We start from the raw sequence: 13815 nt of genomic DNA on the forward strand, positions 1-13815 counted from the left end.
CATTCTATCTCCCTGACCTTCTGCTAACCTCTGCGTATCTCTCTTTTTTTTTAATCATTAGATTAGATTACTTACAGTGTGGAAACAGGCCCTTCGGCCCAACAAGTCCAAACCGCCCTGCCGAAGCGCAACCCACCCATACATTTACCCCTTACCTAACACTACGGGCAATTTAGCATGGCCAATTCACCTGACCTGCACATCTTTGGACTGTGGGAGGAAACCGGAGCACCCGGAGGAAACCCACGCAGACACAGGGAGAACGTGCAAACTCCATGCAGTCAGTCGCCTGAGGCGGGAATTGAACCCGGGTCTCTGGCGCTGTGAGGCAGCAGTGCTAACCACTGTGCCACCGTGCCGCGCTCTATCCCCGTGCAGTGAATGGTCCATTTGTATTGATTTCTTTACATCAACCTGAGTCTTAGTAGCATCTTCTCTGTGGATAGTACCTTTCCTTGGCTCATTTGGTTAAATGGGTCCTGTTTGATTGTGGCCTAGTCAGGCTCAAACAGGTTTGCAGCCTTTGCTACCTGAACCAGCCATTGAGTATTGACAGAAAACACGTGACATATTACAGACCGGGCTCTGTAAAGTGTGAATTATAATTTCAAACTGCGAATCATTTCTATATGTTGGCCATTTTCCAACACAATGGCTGATTAGTTTGTTCAGTACGATAGATTTGACTGTAACTTCAGTCAATGTACATTCAATTTCATTTAAAGAGTATCCAAGTAATCAGTTGCACAAGAGTGAGGCTATAAAATGGATGGAGAGAGAAAATGAGGAACTTCAGTTCTGGGTGTGTGTGCAATACAGGGGGAACGGTCGGGCAATTAATAAAGGCTGGGGACGATGGAATCTAGGGAGCACCAGTTTTGAGTCAGTGCACAACTGCAGATCGGATCATATTGACTATCACTGGCAGAGATAAATGTTGGCAAGGAGAGTGCAAAAGAAATAGCTCTCTCAACCATAGTTTGTGGAGACTCGCAGATTGGTCCTGAATTGGAATGTTGGAGCGGTCTTCCTGCATGGTAAGGGCCTTGTTCATAAAAAGATGAAAAACTTGAAGGAAAATAAACATCCCTGAAAGTGTGCAAAAATGGGGGTCAGAAATACAAAGATAGAAACTGATTCAGCACGTCTGATTTAAACTGAGATAATGAGAGCAAAGCGTGCAATATGGAGATCAGTATGGACAGAAACAATTAGAAATAATGTGAGAAAGGGAAAAAGAAAGAATGAGCTGAAAATGGAGAAGAAGGAAAGAGAGAGAGGGATTAGACATTGTCAAGCAACAGTCCAAAGATGTGCAGGACAGATGAATTGGCCATGCTAAATTGCCCGTAGTGTTAGGTAAGGGGTAAATGTAGGGGTATGGGTGGGTTGCGCTTCGGCGGGTCGGTGTGGACTTGTTGGGCCGAAGGGCCTGTTTCCACACTGTAAGTAATCTAATCTAATCTAATCTAAAGTGTTGTTCCTGGTGTTAGAACAACTTTAACTCTTAGCCCAGATCTCACCCAATCATATCTCATGGCACCTTTTGCAATGTTACCTGTTAGATCATGTTGAGAATTAGGTCCTGTGCTGTTTCCTGCATTACAAACCTGTGAATGTTAGGATTAAATTAATTGTGTCAATGTTCCCAAAGTTGTCAGTCAATAAAACCAGTTTAACCAGTTTATTTTCGCTGGGAAGCTGCTGGAATGTTTATGTGACAGAGAGAAAGGGGAAGATCTGGCTTCTTGCTGAGTAACCGTTGCTTGAATGTATATTGGCTTTTTGAAAAACTTATCTCAAATTCTCTCTCTCCCTCCCAAGATAAAATTTTAGTTTTGCAAACTGTGACATAATGAGAAATTCTTCAACAGAATATTCCCGACTGCATGGAACAGACTGAGGCCTGTCCTACAGGATTCACCTGAATGGTGGCTGTGCATGACTTGCTTTGGTTTCTTCACCCAGGGTTTAATTTCCTGGTGTAGACACCTTTTGGGTTATAGTCAACCTATATTTTGTAGTTATAAATACTCACAGGCTGGCATGCTTACCTGGATACCCCAAACACTGCTGCTGCTCAAACAAATACATGCACATAGAGACAAACACACTTCATTTATCTACATGCAGATAGACAACACAGCCACATTGGCACAGACTCAAAAACATACACTGCTATAGAATCACAACCATAAACAGACTCAGAAGACTAATGTCCATGCACATATACACACTCTCATACAGACCTAAACACATGCAGATATACAACACAAAGACAGACAAATAACACACTGTAAAACAGATGAACAGAACACATACAGAGAGACAAGATACACACATTGGGAGACCAATGACAGGGACAACCACACAGGCACATACACACAAATATATGCAATGATACAGAAAAGCTCACACACACATGCACATAGACATGCATGCACAAAGAGATTTAGACAGATGTTGCCAGGGTTTGAGAGTTGAAGTTACAGAGAGAGGCTGAATAGGCTAGGGCTAGATCTTCTGCAGTGTCAAAGGCTGTGGAATGACTTTATGGAAGTTTATAAAACCATGAACTTTTTACACAGAGAGTGGTACGCAAATGGAATGAGCTGCCAGCAGAAGTCGTTGAGGTGGGTACACTAACAAAACTTAAAAGACATTTGGATAGATACATGGATAGGAAAGGTTTAGAAGGATATGGGCCAATTGTAGGGAAATGGAGTTCATGTGAATGGATATTTTGTTTGGCATGGACCAGTTTGAGCTGAAGGGCCTGTCTCTGTGCTGTCAGACTCAATGACGCTATGAAGGGCATGGTAAGGGGAATAGGCACTGTATTTTCCCAGATTAGGAGAGTTCAAAACTAGAGAGCATAGGTTTAAGGTGAGAGGGAAAAGATTTAAAAGCTCCCTAAGAGGCTACATTTTCATGCAGAGAGTCGTGTGCACATGGAATGAGCTGCCAGAGGGAGTGGTGCAGGCTGGTACAATTATAAATGTTAGGTGTTGCATTTTAGGAAGGCATATCTAGGCAGGAGTTATACACATAATGGTGGTGCCTGGTAAATGTCAGCAAACAAAGAGAGCTTGGAGCACAGATTCATAGTCCCCTGAAGGTAGAGTCAGAGGCAGACAGGGCAGTGCATTGAGTTTATTGAGTGCATTGGGATGGTATGTTGTGGCTGTACAGGACAATGATTAAACCATTTTTAGAATACTGCATTCAGTTCTGGTCTCCCTGTGATAGAAAATGTGTTGTTCAACTTGGAAGTGTTCAGATAAGATTAACAAGAGTTGGAGGGTTTGAGCTACAGACAGAGAGGCTGAGTAGGCTGGGGATGTCTTCTCTGCCACTTTGGAAGCTGATGAGTTTATATAATCATGAGAGGCATGGTTAGGGTAAATAGACAAGATCTTTTTCCCAGGGTATGGGATTCTAAGCGTAGAGAGGATAGATTTAAGGTGAGAGGGCAAAGATGGAACTGAGGGAACTGAGGGGCAAGATTTTCATGCAGAGTGGTGCGTGTGTGGACTGAGCTGCCGGGAGACTGGCACAACTGCAATATGTAAAATGGGACTAGATTTTTTGATCTCTTGTCAGCATTGAATGAGTTGAACCAAAGGATCCATTTCTGTGCAATACATCCCTGTGACCCTGTACCAGTGCATAACTCTGTGGGGCTCAACATTAACAAGTGGAATTAGACCTATACACTGCAAACCTCTCACCCAATACATCCCTCACTGGACATTTCCTTCCAAGGGAGGAGAAAACCCTCTCTCAGTGAGGAATGTGAGATGGTACACCGCTGCAGCATCAGACAAAATATCTACATGATTTGTCAGTCTGGGAAAAGCACAATACAGAGGTACATGCTTGCTACAGTATTCCATCCACAGCCTGCGGATCAAGTTAACATCTATAACCCTGCCATGCTCATGGGGAAATAGCTTGGTCTATTAATTAATCAGTGGGAGGAGAACAACCCAAAAATGTTCGCCAACCTCAATAATAGACAAGGCCACAGTCTCAGTCAATGAAACATAATGTTGTCAATGATCTCCGAGGGTAGCTGAAGGGAGTTGATGTGCTAGGTTATAATGTTTAAAATCCAAAAAAAATGCAACCTCATCAGTTAAATTCATGTCTGGATTTATGCTAAAATCAGAACTTTGATCCGACTTGTGCAGCCATTTCAAGTGAGACAATCTCTGCTTCACTGTCCTCATTGCTCTGCCTCTCTCTCAGCACAGGATTCTCACTGAAGACATTTTCTGCTTGGATTTTAGATATCAGCGATATTTTTAGAAAACTTTCTGCCAGCTGCCAGGAAAGTGAAGAGCTTTCAATGGAACATTGCCAAACTGGAAATTCATGTTGCATTCCCAAATAGAGAAAAAAACACAGCGACTTCCACAAGTTCTCTCTGAACTCCATCATCCCTCCTGGTAAAGGTGTTTTGTTCAATTACATTTCCTGTCCCTGACTTTTTTTTTAAGATTAGATTCCCTACAGTATGGAAACAGACCTTTCAGCCCAACAAGTCTCTCCCGACCCTCCAAACTCTTGTACAATGGATACAAGTATAAGTAAAATGCACTGCATTTATAACTGGTTTATATCTCCCTCTTGATTCTGTTTACGATGTAGCAATCCAGGGTCATAGGAATCCAGCTACTGTCTCATCACATCCTTGTGTCCTTGCCCACAATATACTTCATACAGATAAGAATTAATAATTGTTCATCCGTACGATATGTTAAAGCTAATTGTGCCTCTGTGTGTATGCAATAGCAAGTGTGTATGTGTGGGTGAGTGTATCTGTGAGTGTGTGTTGTGTGAGTTAGAGTGTGTGTGCATCTGTCTGTGTGTATGTGAGTGTATCTGTGAGTGTAAGTGTGTGTGTGTTGTGTGAGATAGAGTGTGTGTGCATGGGTGAGTGTATTTGTGTCTGTGTGTGTGAGTGTATATGTGAGTGTGAGTGCATGTGTGTGTCTGTGAGTGTATCTGTGAGTGTGTGTGGGTGAGTGTATCTGTGCGTGTGTGTGACAGAGAGAGAGAGCGTGTAATTCTGTGTGTGGGTGTGTATCTGTGACTGTGAGTGTCTGTGTATGGGTGAGTGTATCTGTGTGTGTTTGTGTCTGTGTGTGGATGAGTGTGTCAGTGTGTGGGTGAGTGTATCTGTGCGTGGGGGTGAGGGGGAAGTCTCCCTGTCTTTCTGTGCTTGGGGGATGATTGGGACGGTGACACTTGGAGCTCTGTCTCAGACTCAGCGGGATGGTCTCAGGAACTCCGGCCTGATGGTGAAACTATAGCGAGGGGGTAAACTCCCTGATATTAATAACTAGTCTGATTCTGTGCTGTATCACAATGTTTTCAGTACTTTTCCGGACATTCCATTGTGCAGAAAACAAGTTGAAAACATCTCCAGGTAGCTCCGTGTTCACTGAAAAAAAAGAATCGTCTCCCCAGCCAATCCGAGGTGGTAAAGTTCCAACAGGCTGTTTTGCCTCAGGTCAATAATTTTACACATTGCTACAATCGCCAATTTTCCCTTAAATGGAAATTTAACCATTTACCAATTAACCCTTAGTGGACTGGTTTGAAGATACTTTCAAACCCAAAATTACACACCACCCTTTGATATCTTCGAAACCAATGATCAAAACCCTTTAAAAGCCGGATATATTGATCAATAGCTGCAGGTTGGTTGTACACATGATACCGTTTCCAGGCTCTTAAACAGGTAGATACACACAAGACACACTCTCTAACAACTGGATGTCATTAAAGTGGGAACACTGCTGAAGCTTTCGGTGACCACCCGTTAACCATCTCCCACACAATGAAGTTCCAGTAAGGGTTCCTACGTTGCCCGCTATGTGAATCAGTTGACGACGTCCACCAGTATATAAGGTGATGTGGTGATCCTGCTGATAAACTGCGAGTGTGGGAGGGCTGGCGAGGCACGGAGAGGGCATGGACTGCGTGTCTCTGAGGGACAGAAAAGCTCGGTTTGATATGTCTGTGTATCTGCGAGGGTTTATCAGAGAAACATTTGACATCAAGTCTGAGCTATTGGCTGCTGTGAGTGTTGAAGGGATGTATTTGAAAACAAAATAGTGAGCGACAAACTGCTCAATGTGCATCAAGTGTGGGGGTGTGTTCACCAAATGAGAGAGGCTTGGACCGGTCAAGGTCCATTCGGCCCCCTGCTACCTGCATCATATCAATTGGCGAGTGTCAATCTGCGTTTCCCCAGACCCCTGCACACCATTTCTAACCAAACAAGCATCCAACGCCCTCTACAATGCCGCAATGTCAGGGAAAGATTGTTTTCCGTTACTGTATGTTTGAGATGAGGGTATGTATGTTTGAGATGTTTGTGTCAGAGAGGGAGCTGATACACAGAGGGGCATTCTTTTGATGTGGAGTGGTTACAATAGGGTCATTGTCTTCATGCAAGTGTTCACACTAAGTGTGTCAGAACGAGTGTGTCAGAAAGAATGTTGTTCCAAACCTGAAGTTAAAAGATCTCTCTGCAAGATTGGTTATGTCAGCATGGGTCTGACAGGGTGGTACATCTATAACAGAGAGGTACTTCAATATAACAGCTCCCATCATGTCAAAGAGATATATAGCACAGATACAAACCCTTCGGTCAAACTCATCCATGCTGACCAGATATCCGATGGAAATCTAGTTCCATTTACCAGCATTTGGCCCGCATCCCTCTAAACCCTTCCTGTTCGTATACCCATCCAGATGCCTTTTCAATGTTGAAATCTTAGCAGCCTCCCCACTTCCTCTGGTAGCTATTACATACATGCAGTAACCTTCTGTGTGAACAAGTTGCCCCTGAGTTCCCTTTTAAATTATTCCCCTCTCACCTACAAACTATGCCCTGAAACCCCCCCCTCCCCCAAATCAGGGAAAAGACCTTGTCAATTCACTCTATCCATGCCTCATTATTTTGTGAACCCCTACACAGTCACCCTCAACCTCCGACGCTCCAGAGAAAGTAGCCCCATCCTGTTCTGTCTCTGCCTATAGTTCAAACATCCTTGTAAATGTTTTCTGAACCCTTTCCAGTTTCACAACATTGTCTTTGAGAAGGTGGCCAAACAGGTGGATGGGGGTAAAGCGGTCGATGTGGTGTATGTGGATTTCAGTAAGGTGTTTGATAAGGTTCCCCATGGTAGGCTATTGCACAAAATACAGAGGCATGGGATTGAGGGTGATTTAGCGGTTTGGATCAGAAATTGGCTAGCTGAAAGAAGACAGAAGGTGGTGGTTAATGGGAAATATTCATCCTGGAGTTCAGTTACTTGTGGTGTACCGCAAGGATCTGTTTTGGGTCCACTGCTGTTTGTCACTTTTATAAATGACCTAGATGAGGGCGCAGAAGGATGTGTTAGTAAATTTGCGGATGACACTAAGGTCAGTGGAGTTGTGGATACTCATGAAGGATGTTGTAGGTTACAGAGAGACATAGATAAACTGCAGAGCTGGGCTGACAGGAGGCAAATAGAGTTTAATACGGAAAGGTGTGAGGTGATTCACTTTGGAAGGAGTAACAGGAATGCAGAGTACTGGGTAAATGGTAAGAATCTTGACAGTGTAGATGAGCAGAGAGATCTCAGTGTCCAGGTGCACAGATCCTTGAAAGTTGCCATCCAGATTGATAGGATTGTTAAGAAGGCATACAGTACATTAGCTTTTATTGGTCAAGGGATTGAGTTTCGGAACCATGAGGTTATGCTACAGCTGTACAAAACTCTGGTGCGGCCGCACTTGGAGTATTGTGTACAGTTCTGGTCACCGCATTATAGGAAGGATGTGGAAGCTTTGGAAAGGGTTCAGAGGAGATTTACAAGGATGTTGCCTGGTATGAAGGGAATGTCTTATGAGGAAAGGCTGAGGGACTTGAGGCTGTTTTCATTAGAATAAAGAAGGTTGAAAGGTGATTCAATTGAGACATATAAGATAATCAGAGGGTTAGATAGGATGGACAGTGAGAGCCTTTTTCCTCGGATGGTGATGACTAGTATGATTAGATTAGATTACTTACAGTGTGGAAACAGGCCCTTCGGCCCAACAAGTCCACACCGACCCGCCGAAGCGCAACCCACCCATACCCCGACATTTACCCCTTACCTAACACTACGGGCAATTTAGCATGGCCAATTCACCTGACCTGCACATCTTTGGACTGTGGGAGGAAACCGGAGCACCCGGAGGAAACCCACGCAGACACGGGGAGAATGTGCAAACTCCACACAGTCAGTCGCCTGAGTCGGGAATTGAACCCGGGTCTCTGGTGCTGTGAGGCAGCAGTGCTAACCACTGTGCCACCGTGCCGCTATGAGGGAACATAGCTTTACATTGAGGGGTGATAGGTTTAGGACAGATGTCAGAGGCAGTTTATTTACTCAAAGAGTGATAGGGGTGTGGAATGCACTACCTGCAACAGAAATAGACTTGCAAACTTTAAGGACATTAAAATGGTCATTAGATAGACAAATAGACGAGAATGGAATAGAGTAGGTTAAATGGGCTCCAGATTGGTTCCACAGGTCGGGGTAACATCGTGGACTGAAGGGCATGTACTGTGCTGGAATGTTCTATGTTCTATGTTGGAACATTCTTCTGATAGGAGAGAGATCACAATTGCACACAATATTTATAAGTGGCCTAACCAATGTCCTGTACAACCACAACATGACCTCCCAACTCCTATACTCAGTGCTCTGACCATAACGGCAGGTATGCCAAATGTCTTCTTCACTATCCTGTCAACCTGTGACTACACTTTCAAGGAACTATGAACCTGCATTCAAAGGTCTCTTTGCTTAGCAACATTCACCAGGACCTTACCATTAAGTGTACAGATCTTGTTCTGACTTGTCTTTCCAAAATACAGCACCTCATATTTATCTAAATTAAACTCCATCTTCCACTCCTGAGCCCATAATAATCATAAATGGTGATGAGAAAAGAGTGATTGTATGGCATTCATGTTATCACAACAGAAAGAACTGACATCTAAAAGTCACTTGCTATAGTTTGTATTATATTTGTGGTGGAGGTGAAGCCCAGCACTATCTATTTGAAGGACTATCCTGCTGAACATTTTAATTCTGTATTTTTCAAATTTATTCCTAAGCTTTTGTCTGGAGAGAGGGAGTTTAAAACTTAGAGGACCTACGTTTAAGGTGAGAGGGGAAAGATTTAAAAGTGACCTAAGGGGCAACTTTCTCACACAGAGGGTGGTACGTGCATGGAATGAGCTGCCAGAGGATGTGGTCGAGGCTGGTACAATTATGACATTTAAAAGGTATCTGGATGGCTATATGAATAGGAAGGGTTTACAGGGATATGCTGACAAATAGGACTAGATTTATCTAAGCTATCTGGTCAACATGAACGAGTTGAACCAAAGGATTTGTTTCCATGCTGTACATCTCTGTGACTCTTTAACCAAGGTATCTTAGTACTTAAGATGGTGCTGTAAGTCGGGACTTTCACTGCTCTCATGTGGGCAGGTTACAATAACCTAATTCTCATTCTAATTCTCATTTACTAAATGCTTCCAAGAGTTTTGCCAAACTGTCATTCCGGATCTTAATTCGACACTGACAATATAGTTTAGAATCCTTTTCAGTGTAACAAATCCTTGTAACAAAATACACGTGACAGAAAATAAATCAAATAAATCAGAGCTTCTGCAGAATTTAATGAGACAGGAAGCTAAAGTAGTCAAGGCGATTAATATTAATCTGGCCATTGTTTATCGCTAACAATAAATTGTAATGGGGTTGCTTCTGTTTTTTAACAGAGTTCTGACTTAGTGACTGATTCGTGTTCACGTTTTGACAGAAGCACCATCGAGAAATAAAATATAGCATTGCAGAGAAGCACCTACAGTATTGACATTGAGATCAGAACAGGAATGAATTCATTGCATATTCACGGTTTGTTTCTGTTATATCAGTGCCCATTCAAAACAATGTCTTGGAAAGTTTACTAATTGCTTATCATATTTTTTTGGCTTACCTTCAGTTTCACTGCAGAATGCAACCTTGTTTCTAACAAATCGCACATGTTTCCACCTGCCACTGTACTGTGGCACCGTGGAGTGGAAATTAAAAGAGAGACCCTTCGATATATTGTCCTGGCACATCCATTGAGCTGTCTGCTTTGCCCAAGGGATGCTCAACACACAGATGGGAAATAAACACTCTTTGAAAATCTCGATAATAGAGTGATTATGGTAGGGGATTTTAACTTTCCAAACAAAGACTGGGACTGCCATAGTGTTAAGGGTTTAGATGGAGAGGAATTTGTTAAGTGTGTACAAGCAAACTTTCTGATTCAGTATGTGGATGTAACTATTAGAGAAGGTGCAAAACTTGACCTACTCTTGGGAAATAAGGCAGGGCAGGTGACTGAGGTGACAGTGGGGGAGCACTTTGGGGCCAGCGACCATAATTCTATTCGTTTTAAAATAGTGATGGAAAAGGATAGACCAGATCTATAAGTTGAAGTTCTAAATTGGAGAAAGGCCAATTTTGACGGTATGAGGCAAGAACTTTTGAAAGCTGATTGGGGGCAGATGTTCGCAGGTAAAGGGACGGCTGAAAAATGGGAAGCCTTCAGAAATGAGATAACGAGAATCCAGAGAAAGTATATTCCTGTCGGGGGGAAGGAAAGGCTGGTAGGTATAGGGAATGCTGGATGACTAAAGAAATTCAGAGTTTGGTTATGAAAAGGAAGGAAGCATATATAAGGTATAGACAGGATAGATCGAGTGAATCCTTAGAAGAGTATAAAGGAAGTAGGAGTATACTTAAGAGGGAAATCAGGAGGCAAAAGGGGACATGAGATAGCTTTGGCAAATAGAATTAAGGAAAATTCAAAGGGGTTTTATAAATATATTAACGACAAAAGGGTAACTAGGGAGAGAATAGGGCCCCTCAAAGATCAGCAAGGCGGCCTTTGTATGGAGCCTTAGAAAATGGATGAGGTACTAAACGAGTATTTAGCATCAGTATTTACTGTGGAAAAGGACATGGAAGATATAGACTGTAGGGAAATAGATGGTGATATCTTGCAAAATGTCCAGATTACAGAGGAGGAAGTGCTGGATGTCTTGAAACGGTTAAAAGTGGATAAATCCCCAGGAGCTGATCAGGTGTACCCGACAACTCTGTGGGAAGCTAGGGAAGTGATTGCTGGGGCCTCTTGCTGAGATATTTGTATCATCGATAGTCACAGGTGAGGTGCCGGAAGACTGGAGGTTGGCAAACGTGGTGCCACTGTTTAAGAAGGGTGGTAAAGACAAGCTAGGGAACTATAGACCAGTGAGCCTGACATCGGTGATGGGCAAGTTGTTGGAGGGAATCCTGAGGGACAGGATGTCCATGTATTTGGAAAGGCAAGGACTGATTACGGATAGTCAACATGGCTTTGTGCATGGGAAATCATGTCTCACAAACTTGATTGAGTTTTTTGAAGAAGTAACAAAAAGGATTGGTGAGGGCAGAGCGGTTGATGTGACCTAAATGGACTTCAGTAAGGCATCCGACAAAATTCCCAGTGGGAAATTGATTAGCAAGGTTAGATCTCACGGAATACAGGGAGAACTAGGCATTTAGATGCAGAACTGGGTCAAAGGTAGAAGACAGAGGGTGGTGGTGGAGGGTTGTTTTTCAGACTGGAGGCCTGTGACCAGTGGAGGGCCACAAGGATCAGTGCTGGGTCCTCTACTTTTTGTCATTTACATAAATGATTTGGATGCCAGCATAAGAGGTACAGTTAGTAAGTTTGCAGATGACACCAAAATTGTAGGTGTAGTGGACAGCAAAGAGGGTTACCTCAGAATACAACAGGATCTTGATCAGATGGGCCAATGGGCAGAGAAGTGGCAGATGAAGTTTAATTCAGATAAATGTGAGGTGCTGCATTTTGGGAAAGCAAATCTTAGCAGCAGATATACACTTAATGGTAAGGTCCTAGGGAGTGTTGCTGAACAAAGAGACCTTGGAGTGCACTTTCATAGCTCCTTGAAAGTGGAGTTGCAGGTAGATAAGATAGTGAAGAAGGCATTTGGTATGCTATCAGGGTATTGGGTACAGAAGTTGGGAGGTCATGTTGCAGCTGTACAGGACATTGGTTTGGCCACTGTTGGAATATTGCGTGCAATTCTGGTCTCCTTCCTATTGGAAAGATGTTGTGAAACTTGAAAGGGTTCAGAAAAGATTTACAAGGATGTTGCCAGGGCTGGAGGATTTGAGCTATAGGGGGATGCTCAACAGGCTGGGACTGTTTTCCCTGCATCGTCAGAGGTTTACAAAATTATGAGGGGCATGGATAGGGTAAATAGGCAAAGTCTTTTCCCTGGGGTTGGGGAGTTCAGAATTAGAGGGCATAGGTTTAGGATGAGAGGGGAATGATATAAAAGAGACCTAAGGGGCAACCTTTTCACACAGAGGGTGGTATGTGTATGAACTGCCAGAGGAAGTGGTGGAGACTGGTACAATTGCAACATTTAAAAGGCATTTGGATGGTTATATGAATAGGAAGGGTTTGGAGGGATATGGGCCGGGTGCTGGCAGGTGGGACTAGATTGGATTGGTATACCTGATCGGCATGGACGGGTTCAACCAAAGGGTCTGTTTCCATGCTGCACATCTCTATTACTCTATGACTCTACAGTATTGACATTTAGATCAGAACAGAAATGAATTCATTCCATAGTCATGGTTTGGATTTGTTCTGTCAGTGCTCGTTCAAAACAATGTCTTGGAAAGTTTACTAATTGCTTATCCCATTTATCACACGGCTGACCTTCAATTTCACTGCGAAATGCAACCTTGCTTCTAACAAATCGGACTTGTCTCCACCTGCCGCTGTAATGTGGCGATGTGGAGTGGAAATTAAAAGTCAGACCCTTTAATATGAAGGCACAGCTGCTGAGTTGACATTTTTCTGCTTTGTCCAAGGGATGCTCCACACACAGATGGGAAATAGAAGCCCTTGCCCATTGAAAACCGCGATTACAAACACAAGCAGCCCTTTCGTGAAAAAAAAATAACTGAAATTAATTCCACTGTGTTAGTAATTTACCTGTGGAGACCTTCAGGCGACCGCATGAACATTTCTGATTCTTCCGAAGGGAGGTGTAACATATTGTACAGAACAAAAGACAACTGTAGGAAAGTGTATTCGTCGTGCTGTGTAGCGGATGCAGTAGGGAACGGTGCAGGTAGGTAGTTTACTGTACAATCTCTAACCGAAAGGTATACGATCCATGTCGTGTGGCGCATGACTGAGAGAGGCCAGCAGGCGCCGCTGTTGTGCAAAAATACCAAAACAATCTGGCACTTCACAGGATGGGAGTGAAAGCGTGTGTGTTGTGTCTCTGTGTGTGTTGTGTCTGTGTGTGTGTGTGTGTGAGACCGTGAGTGAGAGAGAGACAGAGAGATGGAGAGAAACAACGGCGCAGCCGGACAGACAGACAGCGAGAGAGAGAATTGTTTGCATTTATTTGTCCATTTGCTATATGACCATCTCTCCTCCTACAACTGCCTGGTTGTTCCTGGTATCGGTATCAGGAAAGATAATCGTTGATATTTGACACTCATCTCAGTAAGTTTTCAGGTCTACAGCAAATTACGTAGGGAGACTGATGCAGGAAGTCAGAGCTTCAGAATATATGTGCACATCTGATGGAAGCTGACAATGAAATGCGGCCCATAGGAACAGTGCTAACGGACCTAGAGTTGCAACCAATCTCCCTGTGCTTTTGGA

The 13815-nt window shown here is 43.4% G+C and overlaps 1 long non-coding RNA gene across 2 annotated transcripts in view; it reads right to left on the minus strand.

Annotated features, from left to right (window-relative positions):
* Nucleotides 1-13257, minus strand: part of LOC148141063 (uncharacterized) — a 41852-nt gene extending 28595 nt beyond the window's left edge. For both annotated transcript variants that reach the window (XR_015752978.1, XR_015752977.1), the window contains exon 1: nt 13132-13257. This is a non-coding gene — a long non-coding RNA (uncharacterized LOC148141063). The remainder of the gene's footprint in view (nt 1-13131) is intronic.
* Between the last annotated feature and the right edge of the window lie 558 nt (nt 13258-13815).

This window comes from Chiloscyllium plagiosum, unplaced genomic scaffold (genome assembly GCF_037043375.1).
Source record: "Chiloscyllium plagiosum isolate Xiang-an unplaced genomic scaffold, Cpla_swu_hap1 HiC_scaffold_35, whole genome shotgun sequence".
Classification (NCBI taxonomy): Eukaryota; Metazoa; Chordata; class Chondrichthyes; order Orectolobiformes; family Hemiscylliidae; genus Chiloscyllium; species Chiloscyllium plagiosum.